This window comes from Nicotiana tabacum, chromosome 16 (assembly GCF_000715075.1).
Source record: "Nicotiana tabacum cultivar K326 chromosome 16, ASM71507v2, whole genome shotgun sequence".
In the NCBI taxonomy this organism is placed as follows: Eukaryota; Viridiplantae; Streptophyta; class Magnoliopsida; order Solanales; family Solanaceae; genus Nicotiana; species Nicotiana tabacum.
The window spans coordinates 128,410,716-128,427,586 of record NC_134095.1 but is presented as its reverse complement, the minus strand read 5'-3'; the positions used below and the strand labels follow the sequence as shown (position 1 = coordinate 128,427,586).

General features: G+C 36.1%; 1 long non-coding RNA gene across 4 annotated transcripts; it reads right to left on the bottom strand.

Annotated features, from left to right (window-relative positions):
* Positions 1-10,945: 10,945 nt before the first annotated feature.
* Positions 10,946-16,597, bottom strand: LOC107828772 (uncharacterized). Of its 4 annotated transcripts, none has more exons than XR_001657788.2 (4): positions 16,260-16,597; positions 14,818-14,955; positions 12,166-14,217; positions 10,948-11,298 (listed from the first exon to the last, which is right to left on the bottom strand). It is a non-coding gene; the product is annotated as an uncharacterized LOC107828772 (long non-coding RNA). The 4 variants fall into 4 exon arrangements; XR_012700283.1 differs by having other exon boundaries at positions 10,956-12,216; positions 14,099-14,217; positions 16,260-16,574; XR_001657787.2 differs by having other exon boundaries at positions 10,963-11,298; positions 14,099-14,217; positions 16,260-16,570.
* Between the last annotated feature and the right edge of the window lie 274 nt (positions 16,598-16,871).

The following is a 16,871-nucleotide window of genomic DNA, read 5'->3' as shown; positions in this document are numbered from 1 at the left end:
GCTCGAGAGCAACATTTCATGGCATGCAAATCCTTTATTATACGCTTCATGGCCCAGGACGTCATGGTCTGAGGACGTTATCCTAACCGTCCAAAGACAATATTCATGGTCCGATGGGAACTTGCATCATGTTTAAATTTTTGCACAATATACACGTGTATTGCTTACTTGCAGGTAAACTGGCAAACAACGGCCATCTCGGCAGGAGCAATGTCTCTCCAGTTCCTGCAACCCTATTAGACCTTAACCGTTAATCCCAACCTGAACATTACGTCCATCCCTAAAAAGTCTCCATCGACATACTCCGCCGACGGATCCTGAACTACATATGGCTTGATTCTTGTAAGACCAGGGATATGTAGGTAGCTCAGAAGCTAGGGCGTGACCAAAACTTTTCAAACCCCTTCGTTCGGTCAAAATTGGCCATTATATCTTTACCCGGCAACTCTTTCATCCTTCCCGGGTAAAGAGGGGCAACTTTTGATACCTAATTTTTTCCTATATTTTTTATATGCAAAATACCTTTCAAAATAGCATGTATATGCCTATATAAGTATACCCCAAGGCTACATTATTTTTTTCTTAATTTTTCAAAAATTTTAAAATCAATTTACTGCCCCTTTTATCAAGAAAAATCCAATAATTATCCCCAAAATTATCATTTTTGGTGATTAACTTATTGGAGCCTCATGTTTATATTAAAATATGGCTAAGGTATTTTTCATAAATATTTTACAAATTTATTCGGTATTACAAGTATAGAATTGCATAACTGCAATATTAGCCATTTTTAGGTTTAAGTTCATCTCATATTCATAAAATGAGATTTCATATTTTTAAATTGATAATTATTTATTATAGATCATTTTTGTGCTTTCAATTTATTTCCAGAAATCAATTTACTATTTTTTATAATTTTAAAAGGGAAAATTGGCTATTTAAATAATAACCCAATTTGTTTCAATTTTAGCCTAAATATCTTACCCCAAATTGGACCCCAATTTCAGCCCAATTTCAATCAAAGCCCGACCCACACTCTTAAACCCATACCCAAAACATGGAATCCCCACCTATCCATTTAATCTCGACTGTTGATCTCCCAGATAAACGGTCCCTATTGACCCTTACCATTTTTAATTCCAAACGACCCCCCCAACACCCCTCATTTCCTTACCCATCTCTATCTCTCTACTTATGGTTCTCTCTAGAACCTTCCCCCTTCCCCTCCTCTCCGATGGGTTCCCTTCATCCTCTCCGGCCACTTTCTGACCTGACTCCATGGAAGTTTCACCACCACCAAGCCACTTATGGCTCCTCGCGTTTGGTTACTGAAGCTGCATGACTCGACCACGAAGAGTTGGGTCCAGAACTCTGTTGATTCAAGTTCCACGGCCATCTCCGGCCTTTCCGGCGAGCCATGCCTGTTTCGAGCCTGGCCTCGACTCCTCTTGCTTAGATCCAAGACTTTCTCATCGTTTGGGTTCCTCTAAAAACCCTACTTTTGAGGTTTTTCTGATCTCTTTAGATCTATTCCAGATCTATGCTTTCCCTAAGCTTTTAAATGATTTTCTTGATTTTTCTTTCAAAAATCTACTTTCAAAACCATTTCTTTTCCGATCTAGTTTTTTCTCTAAGATATTTAAATGTTTCTCTGACTTTCTCATTCTTTTGTGTGTTTCTTCTACTGTATTTTCCTCTACTATGTTCTTTTGTATTTCTTCTATTGTATTTTCCTCTACTATGTTCTTGCGTGTGTTTCTTATTAAGTGTTCTAGTTTAGTTTCTCCTAATATGCTTCTACTATGTTCCTTTGAGTTTCTCTACTGTGTTTCACATGCTATTCTTTTACTATGATGTTCATGAGTTTCTGCTACTGAAAGACGTGTTAAGGGTCTCAGTTCTTTTCTGAGACCCCTGAACCTGTTTTCAAGTAGTATCTTTTCCCCTTAATCACTTGCACTTTCATCTATGCACTCGGCTAATGGCAAGATCCCTAAATTTAGGGGTTCAGCCGAGTTTTGAGACCCCTGGCTATGTGATATTTTTGCTCTTCATCTGTGAACTTGCCTGATTTCGAAAACCCTAATTTTTGGACCTATTTCTGGTCCTGGAATTGTTTCATCTACTGCTTCATTAAGCTTCAGAATCATTGTTTCAATTTTGTTTCTTCATATGACCCTGACTTTGCCAAACACTACAAGACCTTTTTTCTTGATCCCTTCTCCCATGACTGATACTTGTGTACTCTTTATATGTGCTGGACTTCCCCTCTAAATGGCTTTCAGATCTTGATTATTTTCAGACTTCCTTCTATATAAGTTTGATTGACTTATTTCCTTATTTGCTAATTTCCCTATGACTCGATTTAAGTTACTTGACTTTTCTTAACTTTTCCGACTTGGTTCATTCATGGATCATTGATTACAACATCTTTGATCCTTGATTTACTGGCTACTAATTAATTTTCTTACCTTATTTATGCAACCGTGTATTTCAAAATTTTGCCCCTAAAATAAACATCTATGTACTTACTCCTAATTGCCTACTTTGCACAAAGTGCTTGTTTGATTTCTTTCCTTAAATAACTCTTACCATTTGAATCTGAATTCCTTAATTAAAGGAAGTCTTGTGTGATTGATTTTTAATTGATATTCAGTTCCTTAACTGTTTTCTTACCTTATTTCTGCCTGATTTTCACACTATAAATGCACGACTCTTCTATTAACACGGGATTCATTCATAGTCTTTCTAAAAAACACACCCGGAGTAATAGTATTCTCTCTTATTGTCTGCACTGTGGCCTGTTTACAAGACCTATTGCTTTTCTCTATTTGTTTCTTTGAAACTGGTATGTCCTGATTTAAGTTTTAGCACCACAACAATGTGTTTATTTATTGCTTTTGTATCCATGTCTACATACTGTATCTGTACTTGAACTAGCATGCTGATTTCTTTCTACATGTTCCTATTATGAATCCCCTGCCCCCTGCCCCCTATGTGTTTGAGCTATGGTTTAAGGCATGGCAATATTCAAATTATTGTCCATGAACTAAACTTGATCCTTTGGGATCCTAGCCTCTAATGGTGTGTTCTAGTAGGCTTATGGGTGTACTAGCACTCCCCATTGCTGGGTATGCCCACAGCCTGCCTTGCCTCTTTCAATTTCCCCTTTCCCTTGAACCCCTATGTATACTTATTTGTAACTACTTCCCTTCCCCTTTCCCCTCTTAGAATTATGTTCCTGCACTTGCACTCTCTCATAGTCTTAAGTTCTACCCCCCTCTTGTGAGCCTTGCCTTAGGACTTGAGTTCCCTCTGAACTTGGACACTTAAGAGTTGGCCCTTTCCACACTGCACTTGTCATAATCTGGTAATACATTTGGGTGTAAGCACTGCCCGGATTTCATTTGAGACTCTTAGGGATCTCCGACACACTCAAATGGGAGAAAGGCTTTGGATCATGATTACTTGGAGTTGGTTTACCTCATATTTCAGACATGAAGCCTGAATCAGGCTCTCCTTGGTTGTACTTTTTAATTTTTGATGTATTCTTTTACTTTATTCTGGGCTGTAATAATTTTGTAATAAACTCTTAGGGATGGCTAGTGAAAAAGGGAGGGATAACTATGTATGTAAAGGGTAGATATCATGCCTATAGGTTTTCTTAATTTTGCATTCTCAAAGATATCATGCCTATAAGTATTTCTGAGTTCTGCATTCTCACATAGATGCCATGTCTATAGGTCATTTCTGAATTCTTCATTCTCTTCCATATAAATCATGTCCATAAGTACATGGAAATCTGAATTCTGCATATGCATATAGAAAATATGCCTATAGGTCCCTCTAAATCTTGTATATCCATTTTCATCTAGAAATCATGTTCATAGGTTTTAAATAATCAATTGCAATTAGATATCATGTTCATAAGTTTTAAACGAAATTCAGCATCTAGATATCATGTCTATAGGGTTTCCGCATTTTACCATGTCTATAAAAGGGTTTAAAATCAATAACGCATAGAAAACATGTCAATAGGAGCTATTAATCAAATATGAATCTCTTTATTTGCGTATAAGGCTAAAACCAGTAATAATGATGTGTCATCACTTGCAAAACTTATAACCTTGTAAAAAACCTGCGTTTCTTTAATAAACTGACAACCTTTCTTAACTATTATGTATTCAGTTTATTTCAGTGCTTTCTGAATTCATTAGATACCATGCCTATAGGATCATTGTCCAACACTTAGGCAAGCTTTAGGGTAAAAAATTTATAAACTGAATCTGTTGTTATTAACTACAACCAGTAGGCAGGCCTGATTCGGGTTTCTTATCTGAATTATGTAATAAATCAGTCTGTCTCAACCTTTATATTCTTAATCAGGCCTTAAACAGTATGTGTAAGTCATGCTAACTATGTGATTCTTTGATTGAAGGAGGTATATATGATCCCTTTTACTTGTTATGTGCTACCCCAACTTGCTATACATGTTTTGTATGTCGCCTTAGAATCTTGCATTTGAAACTACAAATAAGCTTAAAATCCCTCCCTTTTTTGGATTAGTAGTCTTAAATACCTCCGGGACTGATAGGATTGGGACAGATAATAGCATGCAACAAGTAAACAAGACCATTCCGCGCTTTAACACCTTAACGGGGTGGGAAAGGGTAGATATGGATATGATGACCACGCAATAACATCACGTGTAGCCCCTCACTGAGGAGTGATTACCGGATATTGTGTGGGGTGATCCATATTATTAATAAACCTAGGACCCCCTTCCTTTTGTTTCTTTGTTTCTTTTAATTTTCAAATTGTTTCTTTTAAGAAAAATCAACTCTTTTTTTTAGTCCTTTAAACTTTGCTTATTTGTAACCATTACGTGAAAATCCCCTCTTATTTGAGGTTTCACTTGCCTACGTGTTATTTGTACCTAAAGTCACAACAATGGTTTGGTCGGGGACCACACTAGTGGATCCTGAGGGGTGCCTAACACCTTCTCCTTGGGATAATTTCAAGTCCTTACCCAATCTCTGGTTGCTCAAATCAAACCCTTCTTAGTGTCCGAATGCACTCAAATCATTAGGTGGCGACTCTTCAATTCAAACCCAAATTCCCAAAAGGGAACGAGTTGTCCTACCAAATGTCATAAACCCGATTTCGCGAGAAAAATGGGGTGCGACACTGGTGTTACAGTTTCACAGACGGTCTAAGCACTACTAGAAAATAGACCTATGGCAAAGGCGGGAAAACCGTTGCAAATGATAGGTAAAACGTTGCCATAGATGTATTGAAACGGTTTAGCAACCGTTACATCCGCTCGCATGCCAATAGATCTATAGCAACGGTTCTTGTGACAGTTGACCAAACTGTTGCTATAGGGCCATCTATCGCAACGATGTTTCCTCTGTCTGAAGCAACGACTATTCATTTCAGTTACAATGGTTCAAAACCGTTACCATAGAGTTTACGACAATTGTTGTAACTGTTACCATATAATTTATTGTAATGGTTATATAAGTTATTGCTACGTTTATTTATAGATATTGTGACGGTTTCATTACGCCACTGTAACGCTTTTATTTCTATTGCATCGGTTTGAATTGCCTATAGTATATCGCACTATTTGGAACAGTTTTCAAGACCTATTGGAACAATTTAGATTGTCTATGGCAACATCATTTGTGCTTACTGCAACGGTTCTATTAGGCTATTGTAACAGTTTAATTGACATTATTGCCCTAGTTGTAAATAACATTTACATATGTAAATATTTGTAATAGCCTCAATATTGTATAAATAAAAAGATAAAATACTTCTTAATCAAAAGTTAAAGCTTCAAATGTTGATAACAAAAGATTCATAGAACATCGATAACAATTCAAAGTTCTTCTTAAGTAAGGTCTAGATCTTTATTATCTCCATCTTCCCTTTCTTCGTCGCTCTACCTACAAAAGAGGATAAATAAAGTCATTACCTTTCAAGGGTTGGTTTACCATTATAAGAATGAGTATAGTCCATGAACAATGCATAAAGCACAAAGTTTCCAGGAGAAAGAAACAAGTCCACACAAATAAAGCCAAAGTTCAGTAACATATCTAAATCATCAAAACCAAACATGTAAGCATATGCATTTAGGCAAATTGAGAGTTGAGTGCTTTTCTCATTTTAAACCAACTCAAACATAAAAACATAAGCAAATGAACAATCTAACAGTTTCGGTAGCAAACCAAACTAATAACACTTTTCATTTTCTTTGCAAGTAGTTGTGAGCACGATATTTTTGTCTCATATGAATTACTCCAAAAGAATTCCCAAAATTAGGTCTTTTCATTAATTATGTGTAATTCTTTTTAGGAATTATTATGTGATTTCCCTGATTGTTTGCATATATTTGTGTGCATGTTTAATTTTATTAATGCATTAAAAATACAAAAATATAGCATTTGCATTTAAGATTTGATATTTATATTTTTGGAATTAATTAATAATTAGGTGCTTTACAAAATAAAAATTCAAAAATAATAATAACATGTTTTGTTATTTTAGTCAAATTGTTGTGATTTTATTTTAATTTGGCATTTAATTATTTGTAATAATTATTAGTTGGAGTAAATTAGTATTTTAAAGTTAATTCTGGTTTTATAATTTAATTAGGATTTTAGTTTTAATTGTTGAAAAGGAAAGGAAAAGAAAATTGAAAAGGAAAAGAGAATAAGAAGAGGAAAATCTGGTTGGGCCAATTTGGCCAAGCCCAAAACCAAAACTCAGCCAAACCCAGCCAAAAAACCAGCCCATACCCGTCCCAACCCGTTCTGTCTCCAACCTTAACCAAACGACGCCGTTTCGAGCATCTCAATCTGGATCTTTGATTTGATGATATCAAACGGTCCAGAATCTCACCCACAACCCGAACCCGACCTAATTCCTGAACTGATCCAACCCCAGAACTAAAACGACCCCGTTCCGTTCCCAATTGATTGCAACTGTTGGATTTCTATCATCCAACGATTCACATTAATCACCCCATTTTAATAATACAAAAAACCCCCAAACGACCCCTACCCCCCAAAATCAGAACCCTCCCATTCGTCTCTCATCGATTCAGAGATGACCTTGTCTTACCACCGCCCTCTGGCCACTGGAAATCGCCCCACGGCGGTTCCGGTGGTCCAATCCCTCCCAAAAATACACCCCAGAACCCTCTCGATCTCCTCTCCCCAAATTCCCAAACCATTTCCTTCCAATCTTAGCCAAATCCCTTGAATTTCAGATCAAGGCCTTCGAATATTCAATCGAAGATCGACCAAAACCCTAACTAATCTAATCGATTCCAAGCTAACACCCAAGGTCCACCTGACTTCCCTCATCCCTAAACCACCCCTAGTTCCCCTCGAATCAAACCAGAGTTTGTCGAATCTCAATTCGAATGAACGAACGCTGAGTTTTTAAATCAAGAGCCTGTATTGAAGATTTGAGGCCGAAATAGGTTTTATTCGTGTGTTCTCGTTGGAGAACTCGTGATTAGACCTATTTCGACCAAAATCAAAAGATGTCGGATTTTGTTCAAGCCGAGCTGGTCGTTCATTTTAGGTATTTCCCATTTCCATTTGGAGTTTGTCATTTAGCTTTCATTTTTTCTCATTTTTCTCTTTTTTTTGTTTCATCTCATTTTTAGGCTTCATTTGATATGTGTCTTTTTGGATTAATTTTCTGTCACGTCAATTTGTTTTGGTTTGGTAATTGGTGTTGACTCGTTAATTTTAGTCAGTTGTTGAAGCTCGTCAGTTGGCCGATTTGTTAGAACATTGCCGATTTTGCAATCGATAAATTAAGTGTCCGTTTGCTAAAATTAAGGATTAGTTCATCATAATCTTTGAATCGCTTAGTCGGTCGTCTCATTGTTTTGAATTGCTTGGTCAGTTGAAATACTTTGAAAATACATGAACTGTTGTTTTGGTTGTCACCTGAACCTACTGTGTCATTCCCTGTAAGGGTGTTTGAATCATTAAAATCCTTGGCCTTTATTTTGTTGCTATTTGATTCAACCTGGTTCAAGCTTAAGCTGTTGTTGAGTTTGATGAATGGAATCCTACTATTTAGGGTCTGAAATGAATCTAACATTGGTATGAATTCTGTGTTGATATGATAATTTTAATCAGATAGTAGTGAGTTATAAGGTTGCATTCAGAACTTAGGGACTTGGTTATAGCTGCAGTCACAAGGTCTTCAGGGGCATTTTGGGTGGTTTAAAAGTTTGGCAAATGGTCTTGCTAAGTGGGCTGTCAGTAAAGTACTTAATTAACCATTAATCTAATGTGTTAGTGGGGAACAAAACATAATAGTATGGGGAGGTTTAAAAGGAATTGATTAAAATATGTTGTCCATACCTGCTTGAACTTTAAATAAAGAAAAGACAAGGGTTAATGGGGAACAAAAACATACTCTAGTGGAGTTCTAAAGAATATCATGGGTAGAATTAGTTTCTTAATTCTGCCTGAGTGCCCTTACGAGCTGGCAGGGTCAGTGTTTGGGTATAAATGGAGGGACTTAGGACAGAGTTAGGGGGGTTTTTTTAGAGAAAGAGATCAGTCTTTGATTAGTTTTTTTAGAAAGTTAAAAGAGTTCAAAAGGTTCTGAATTTTGAGGCCTTAGGAGTTTTGAGAGAGGTTCTGTTTTTTGGTTCCTCTCCAATCAGTCTTAGAGAGCAGTTTTGAGGGTCCAAAAGATCAGTTTTATTTGAGGGCTTTTAGGATAAGTTTTCAAAGGTTAAATTTAAAAGAATCTTTGAGGAGAGTTGATGCCAGTTTTCGAGAGTTTTAAACATCAGTTTCTTTTAGAGAGTGCTGGAGAGTTTAAGAACAGAAAACCAAAAGAAAGATCCTATTTCATTGCATCCATAGGTGTAATTCGAATTCTGGACAGTGATTCTCATTCCTTTTGATTGCTTAAGTGTTTCCATGGTCTACTGGTTCAGTTTTGAGTTTAATACAAGCTTGGTTGAGCCTGTTTGTCTTGGCATTTGCTGTTGATGTTGGTTTACAACCTTTCTTTGTTTTTTTCTGGAGTATTGATTGAGTCGCTGCTGCTGGTGTATTGTTGTTGTATTGACTGCTACTAGCCTGTTGCTGACCTCCTTCTCTTCTCATTGTATTTCCATTTCCAGGTATCCCTTGAATCCACAGAAGATGAGATACAGGAATATGTAAAGTTGTTTACATGAAGCTTGATGAATGAATGATCTTTGGCCTTCAGTCTTCAATAACAACTTGTCTGGAATCCAGTAGCATAATGTGAAAGTAGTTAGTTTAGCCTGTTTCATCCTAGTCCAAGTAGTGTATTATGGGAACCATGTTGCTCTTTATTTCTTATCTGAATATTTGTGGTATGTAAAGTTAATGGAATACTTGAGATACTGTGTATATGGACTATTAACCTATGCCCATTCCCTTCAATAGAATCAACTTTAGTGTGGTTCAATTTTTAGTATAGTCCAAGTATGGCACCCTGTTCTATAAGTGTTAAAACTGGAATATGATGGAGCCTAAAAGGTTAAGAAGAATGCCTATGTTCGTACCAGTAATTCCATGTATAATAGATAGTAGAAATGGTTTATACTTCATTGTCCAGTGTCAATAACCATATCCTAGATATCATATAGTCGTAGTTCAGAAGTTGCATCTTTTCTAGCTTCGATATTGAGTTATTATGATTCGCCCACTAATTGCATATTGAAGGAAAGGATTGAGGCATTAGTGTAAGTTTGTTTGGTTAAAGTCTGAAATTTTTGGACCATGGAGATTGGGCTTGAATGCGTGCCAAACGAGCCCAAAGATTTCCAACCCACAGAAAGGTCTCCTAGGGGAAATTAAAAGAACGTTGGGCTCTAGAACTGATCCACGACTTTGAGCCCAAACGTTGGCGGCTGAAATGCCGGGTTGCTGCAATCGTGCACAAGCAAATTCATTATTTGGACTTGGTTGGAAGAATTCAATTCTAGTTCAACGTATTATAATTCAACACATAATTAACTAGGACTCTTTCTTTTATTTTAGAGACAAATAAAATAGAGAATCATAGTTGCTCTTAGGTTTGCCCTTTAAATAATGAACGAGATGAGCCTCATCAAATAAAGCACCTAGATTGTGGGGACCTCGATAATTGTATATATTAAAATACTTAGATTTCGGGATGGGCCGTTTAGCGAATCTCACGGCCTTCCCCAAAATAATGACGCATTAGTCTCTTTAGGCGCGTATTTTAACATTACCTCCCTAAACTCGGGTGCGCATTTATGTGACCCAAATTCAAATCCCAACGATGTTAAAGTATGTCCAAAAACCACGGGTGCATTTATGTGACGTGGTTCAAGACTTGTTTTAATGACGTTGCAATTTTCTCAAAAAATGAATAAAATCGGTTAAGGTTAAAATTTGCACATAGGTTCATAATTGTTAAAATCAGATAATTTAAGCCAAATATAATAGTTGAGAGACCGTGCTAGAACCACGAAACTTGGGAATGCCTAACACCTTCTCCCGGGTTAACAGAATTCCTTACCCAAATTTTTGGTTGGGGGACTGTAATACAGAGTCAATCTTTTCCTAGATTCGGGATTCAATCGGTGACTCGGGACACCATAAATCTCCCAAGTGGCGACTCTAAATCTTTAATAATAAATCACGTTTCGATTGTCCTTTAATTGGAAAAACTCCCTAATGCCCTTGCGGGCGTAGGTAAAAAGGAGGTGTGACAGTAACAATCTAAAGTGGATACATTCCATGCGAAGCATAGCAAAAACTGTCAAGCAAAATACATATCGAAATAGAATTTTTGCAATATTTGTCACGCCCCAAAACAGAGGGACACAATCGGCGCTCGACCGGGTAGCCCCAGTCAAGCGGACTTTGGTGCCTTTCCTATCCCACGTGTTACCCCATGATTTCAATACTCATTATTCAAGTGAAATAGCCATTTATAATTAAATACATTCTTACGAGATATAATAACATACATGCTTACCTTACGTGATCTACAAGTTATACTGCCCAAATACATAAGTACACAACCCATGTTTCCTGTCTACGGAGCCTCTAAGGATACAAAAGAGTTTTACAATACTTGCTGGTAACAAGGCTCCGGTTATACCTTACACAAATACCAAAATAAAACTTCAAGAGGAAAAGCGACATGAGCCACGCAGGGCCCCGAGAGGAAAGGGGCTGACCAATACAGCTGACGGAAAGTGGAGGAGGTACTACTGTCGGTGGACTGGAGTACCTGCTATAGAACCACCTATAATCATCACAAGAATGTAGCGCCCCCGGCCAAAGGGACGTCAGTACATTTGAATTGTACTGGTATGTATGAATAAACTTTATCCCAAGTAAAATCAATCAATACATAGATAACGAACAGTAATGGAATCACCAATCATTGCACATGAAAGGAACAACCAAGGCCAACAAGTTTCACAATCTCTCCTTTTCCCTTTTCAATATCATTTCATCCTATTAATGATTTCACGAACTTTCATTTCAATAGTGATAATGATCACATTCCATACTTATTACCTCGTCCACCCTTATTACCTCAGCCACCCTTATCACCCCAACCAATAATTTATCATTTTGTATTGCGATGTGCAACCCGATCCCACCAGACAATCACATTTCGTACAACAACAATAGTTCACAGTTCAATCACATGACTTCAGGCCATCCCGAATATCATTTCGCAACAACAATAACAATTCACAAAGAGTTTTCATTAACATCAGTACCATATCCATCATATCCATTAGCCCGTATACAATTCAAGTCACAACGATAATTGCCCACAACAAGCCATACATGATATTACCATAGTTGTTTAAATTGCATCGATTACGACTTCTTCCCATCATTTATTACACAACCCTTACCACATAAACACATTCACACACACACTTGGTTTGTTGCCATTTATTCACACCATCATATCGGAATGTTTAACCAATAATGTTCAAGGCATATTAATCACAATAATTTATGAAATAGGCCATCTTGCCTTACCACCCGTGAAGCAACCAAAATTCACAAATAGCCTACATAAGTAACACATACCAATTACTCGTACACCAAACAGGATGACTTTACAAAGGTTAAAGTTAGCCATACATACCTGTAGTCGAATTTCCTTTTTTTAACTCCTACTCTCAATTCACCGAACTGCCTAGTACCGTCAATCCAATTCACAAGTTAATACATATATCTTAGAATTGAAATTCACAAATACAACCCGAACTCACATAGATTATCATCCCCTCCTTTTTGCAAATCTTTTACTCCTACCCAATTCGTCTTACTAGATTTTAGATATTAAAGAACATGCATGTATGGTTCAAATTATATTTTAAAGAATCAATTAATGAGAACCCCCTTTTTGTTTAAATCTAAAAACCTATGAAAAAGGGTTGGAGATTTTACCTGCAAGAGCGAAGATGAAGAAAAATTACTCAAAATTTCCAGGCCTGGGTGACTTTGAAAATTAAATTGATAGAGATGAGACTTTCTCTCTCAAGAATCCTCCCTTCCCCCTCTCTACTTTTGATCAGAAAATGGGTTAAAATGAAGGGTTGGGATGTTTTATTGAAGAAGGGGTCGAGTTAAAATGATGGGTTAAAATGAAGGGTTTGGAGCCCCGACACGGAATGCGGTCATAAAATTAAAACACACTATGCAGGTATGCGACCACTATGCGGTCCGCATACACGTTATGCCATCGCATAGTGCATCGCATAACCTCCCTCACCAAAAGTCAATGGGCAATAATGCGACAACTATGCGGTCCGCATAACCACAATGCAATCGCATTCTGGACCGCATAGTTGTCCTCCAATTGAGCAGTGGCCTGCCCATGTATGCGACCATTATGTGGTCCGCATACATATTATGCGATCTCATAATACGTTGCATAATGCCCTATTCCTGGAAAATTTTATCTTTCGTATTCCGGGGTACTTTTCACTTAAAAGGTCAAGAATTTCTACAGTTATAACAACACAGGGACCTACTCGACATTATTTTCGGCAAGAAATTTTACGGGTCTTTTCAATATTGACTTCGAAGAAATATTGCAACATAGCTCATATCATACTAAAAATGGACAACACGAAAATGGAAGCTCTGTGTTATCTATTTTCCCAAAAGAATTATGATAATACGGGAAAACACATACGTTTTAATGAGCATTATCACTTCAGCCAAACATGAATGACCAATTCAGACATATTTTGGATTCTTGAACTTGTTCCACTTAACTGGGAGTAAAGAACAGGTATAGCTATATAAGGTAATAAATTATTTCATCGTGCTAAAAACTTTCAATAAGATGGACAAACACAATAGTCATTCATTATCTTCCACAACTACAACTTGCTATGGACTTACATTTTCATTTACAACAAAAAAACTGTTGTGATATGAACCTACTGTAGTTGGGATTAAGCTTTAATGAACATAAGAGCAGCTTATCTATCAACTTCAACCCATAATTTCCAAACATAATACCTAAAGGTCACAACAATGCCAAATTGAGGGAATACAAACAACTTAAAAATAATATTTTAATAAAAAGGTGGCACACGAACCATACTTAGACTAACTCAATAACGTTAGAAATTTTTTTAGCTTTTAGCAGCTTTGCAGAAACATATGCATTCAGTTATTAGCAGCTTTGCAGACCAAATTATCACCCAAAATAGTATAGAGAGCAGCTGCCAGTACAAGAAACCCAGAAACATATATATTCGGTAAATTTTCTTTCTTGGTACAAGTAAATAGGCAAGATTATAATATCCAGAACAACACACAAAGAATTATACAACCACAAAGAGTTGTTAAGGTAACCACAGAAATACACAACGACAAAGGGCCGGAGGCGAAGTTAAAAAATGACTAGACTAACCAGACTTAGCCATCTTACTAACTTCCCTATGAAAAAAATAGAATAGATCCAGAGCAGTGGTAGAAAAGCAACAGAAGGATGAGGAGGAGGAGGAGAAGAAGAAGGAAGAAAGAAAAGAAAGGGTGCAACATTTGGAGTACGTACTGACCTTGATTGTTACTCTTAGTAGATAGATGATTGTTTAGTTGCATAGCAGCTTGTTGTGCAGAGGAAGTCACTCCAGGTGAACAGCATTGAGAGCTAGCATGTTAGGAGCAACACGTAATCCTGGATTCAAACATACTAGTAAGTTAAATCCTACTTTAAATAGCCGACATTGATAATGTTTTATACATACTTCAAAACATGAATGTCGTATACTAGAAGTTGTACCCATACAATCACCTGTAATGTTTTCTATCCAACACTTTGAACCAGTTACTTTGAAAGTTAGACTTTTTTGTCTAACATAAGTAAAACACTCTTTATCCTAACAAGTTTTCCGACAGTAAAACTAAAGCAAGATGAAAATAAATGTAAACATAACCATAAAATTTGTTGCTTTTGGATATTGAACCAGAATTACTATTAGACTAGTAACACTGTGCTCCAAATAGAATTGCAAGTAGATATCTTAAATATGATTGGTAGTATGATGGAACTTGGAAAAAACTTTAAAGAGGCTCTATAGGTACTTAAATGCATATGCACATCTCAGTTAGTCAATGAAATCCATATGCACATCTCAATTAGTTGTCCAGTTCTTGAACTTGCAATCTTTGGAAGTCTATTTTTTTATGCTTTTCAGTACCTTCTTGTTTGGTAGTCCAAGGAGAAAAATTGTATATAAGTCAACACATGGATTGAGAATCTAGAACATCTACCGACCTATTCTCCATTCGAAGCTCGTCATTCTCATAGAGTTCAAAATGGTCTTTCTTTGACTGATTTTTACACTTTCTCCAAGCATTCTGAATTGAGTCAAAAACCCACTTTTTTGCATCTTCATAAATGTTATTCTTTTTCCTACAAATTTAGTGCAATTAGGTTAGTGTAAATAATATGAAATATGCACACACATATTTGCCAAAAGAAGAAAATGTAAGTAAGAAAATAGAGAACAGTATTTAGAAATTTTCTAAATCCAACATCCAAAAATTTAGTATCATATGCTTACAAAGAGATTTTTAAAAAATAATCCAATACCATGTCAGTATCTTTAACAAAAAAAAGTCGAGGAGGAAAAAATTAGTCATTTTAGAAAAATCAGACTTCCTTTTACTACTCTATTTCAAACACAAAATTAGTTGAAGATACTAATCTATTTCAAACACATAGTTAGTTGAAGAAAAATTGGACTTACTTGAAGTTAAATGTATGAAAAAGTAATATTGCCGCTAAGGAATTATTATAAATGAGTGACTGCTTTAACCAACATTCTTCCTTTAGCAGCATTAACAACAAAACGACATACAACCTCCACCCAACAGATTTTGAGCCCTAACTAAAACTACTAACTCTGCTAAAAATTAACAAAACTAAACTTCAAACAGATAGAGAAGACAAGGGACTGAGGGGTTGTCGATTCATATTAACACACAGCAGTGACAATGTTATTGTATGGAGCAGATGACAACAAGTTTAACTCACAATCTTTAAATACAAAAAGTAAAAAAACATCCAACTCTTTTACCCTTTTTCCTTTTGTAGGTCTTTTTTCTTTAAGATAAGAAGAACTTTTTTAACTAAAAATGAGCATACATCCTAATTTAGTAAGATACAAGCCAATTAAGATTGTATATGATTTTACCATACTAATCTCATCTTGTAACAACCCAATTTTACCCAAGCAAAACATACTTCTTCGAAAATAGTTGAACAAGATTGCCTCATTTACCTTCGTTGAGTTTAAAACAATTAGAGAGACTAAATGAGAAGTACAAAATTGTACTAATCTTACGTTGTTACCTTCTATGATTCTCATATCACTTAGGCAGAAAAAAAATACTATCACTCCAAATGATACTTCAGTCAATTACATAAGAACAATCCAATCATTCGACTAACACTATCTCACAACTCTATTTTTGCATATAGCAATAGACGACCAAAAAATATCTACGTCATACACAACTCTTAATTATCAACAAATTTTTAACCCCCCTCCTCCCCAAACCAAAAATTAATCTTTCGAAACACAAATTATTAGAAAAAAAGGTAAGGAAGAAAGAATCAACAATAAACAAGAAAACCCAGTACATGTTTTTCCTCATTATCAATTAATATAGCTACAGAGAATAAAATAAGCAACAAAGAATTAAAATAAGAACCTGTTGGGATAAAAGAAGTCTTGGGCAAGAGAAACATAAGCCCTAAGAAAATCCAATTTAGGTCAATAGAGGAAAACCCAGTTGGTAAAATCAGAGAGTGAAGAGCTAGTGTTGGAGAAGGAGGCTATCTCATTGATGGAGGAGAAGAGATGGTAATATCTGATACTTGGGTGTTTCGATATTTGTGAAGCGCCTATAGAATAAGGGATTTTGGGTGTTTTGGGGGCTAAAACACTAACACAATTAGGCCACTTAAAAAAAATATGGGACCGATAGGGTTTAATGAAATTTAGGGAGGGAAAATGAGGTGGGAAACATTGACAGTCGCCAAAGAATATTTTTTCAGATAATCGTTACCACAGAATAACCTACTGCTATGGTTACGCAAACCGTCACAATTGATTACTGTATGGCAACGGTTATTTTGATAATGCAACGGTTTATTTTAATAAGTGTCCTAATAGGTTAAACAGTCTATAGGAACGGTTATAAACATTGCCATAGGTGTTCTATGGTGACGGTTTAGTAACCGTTGCTAATTAACTGTTTCCATAGGCTCATTTTCCAGTAGTGAAGAATAATACAATTAGAGGTCTGTAAGAAATAAATACA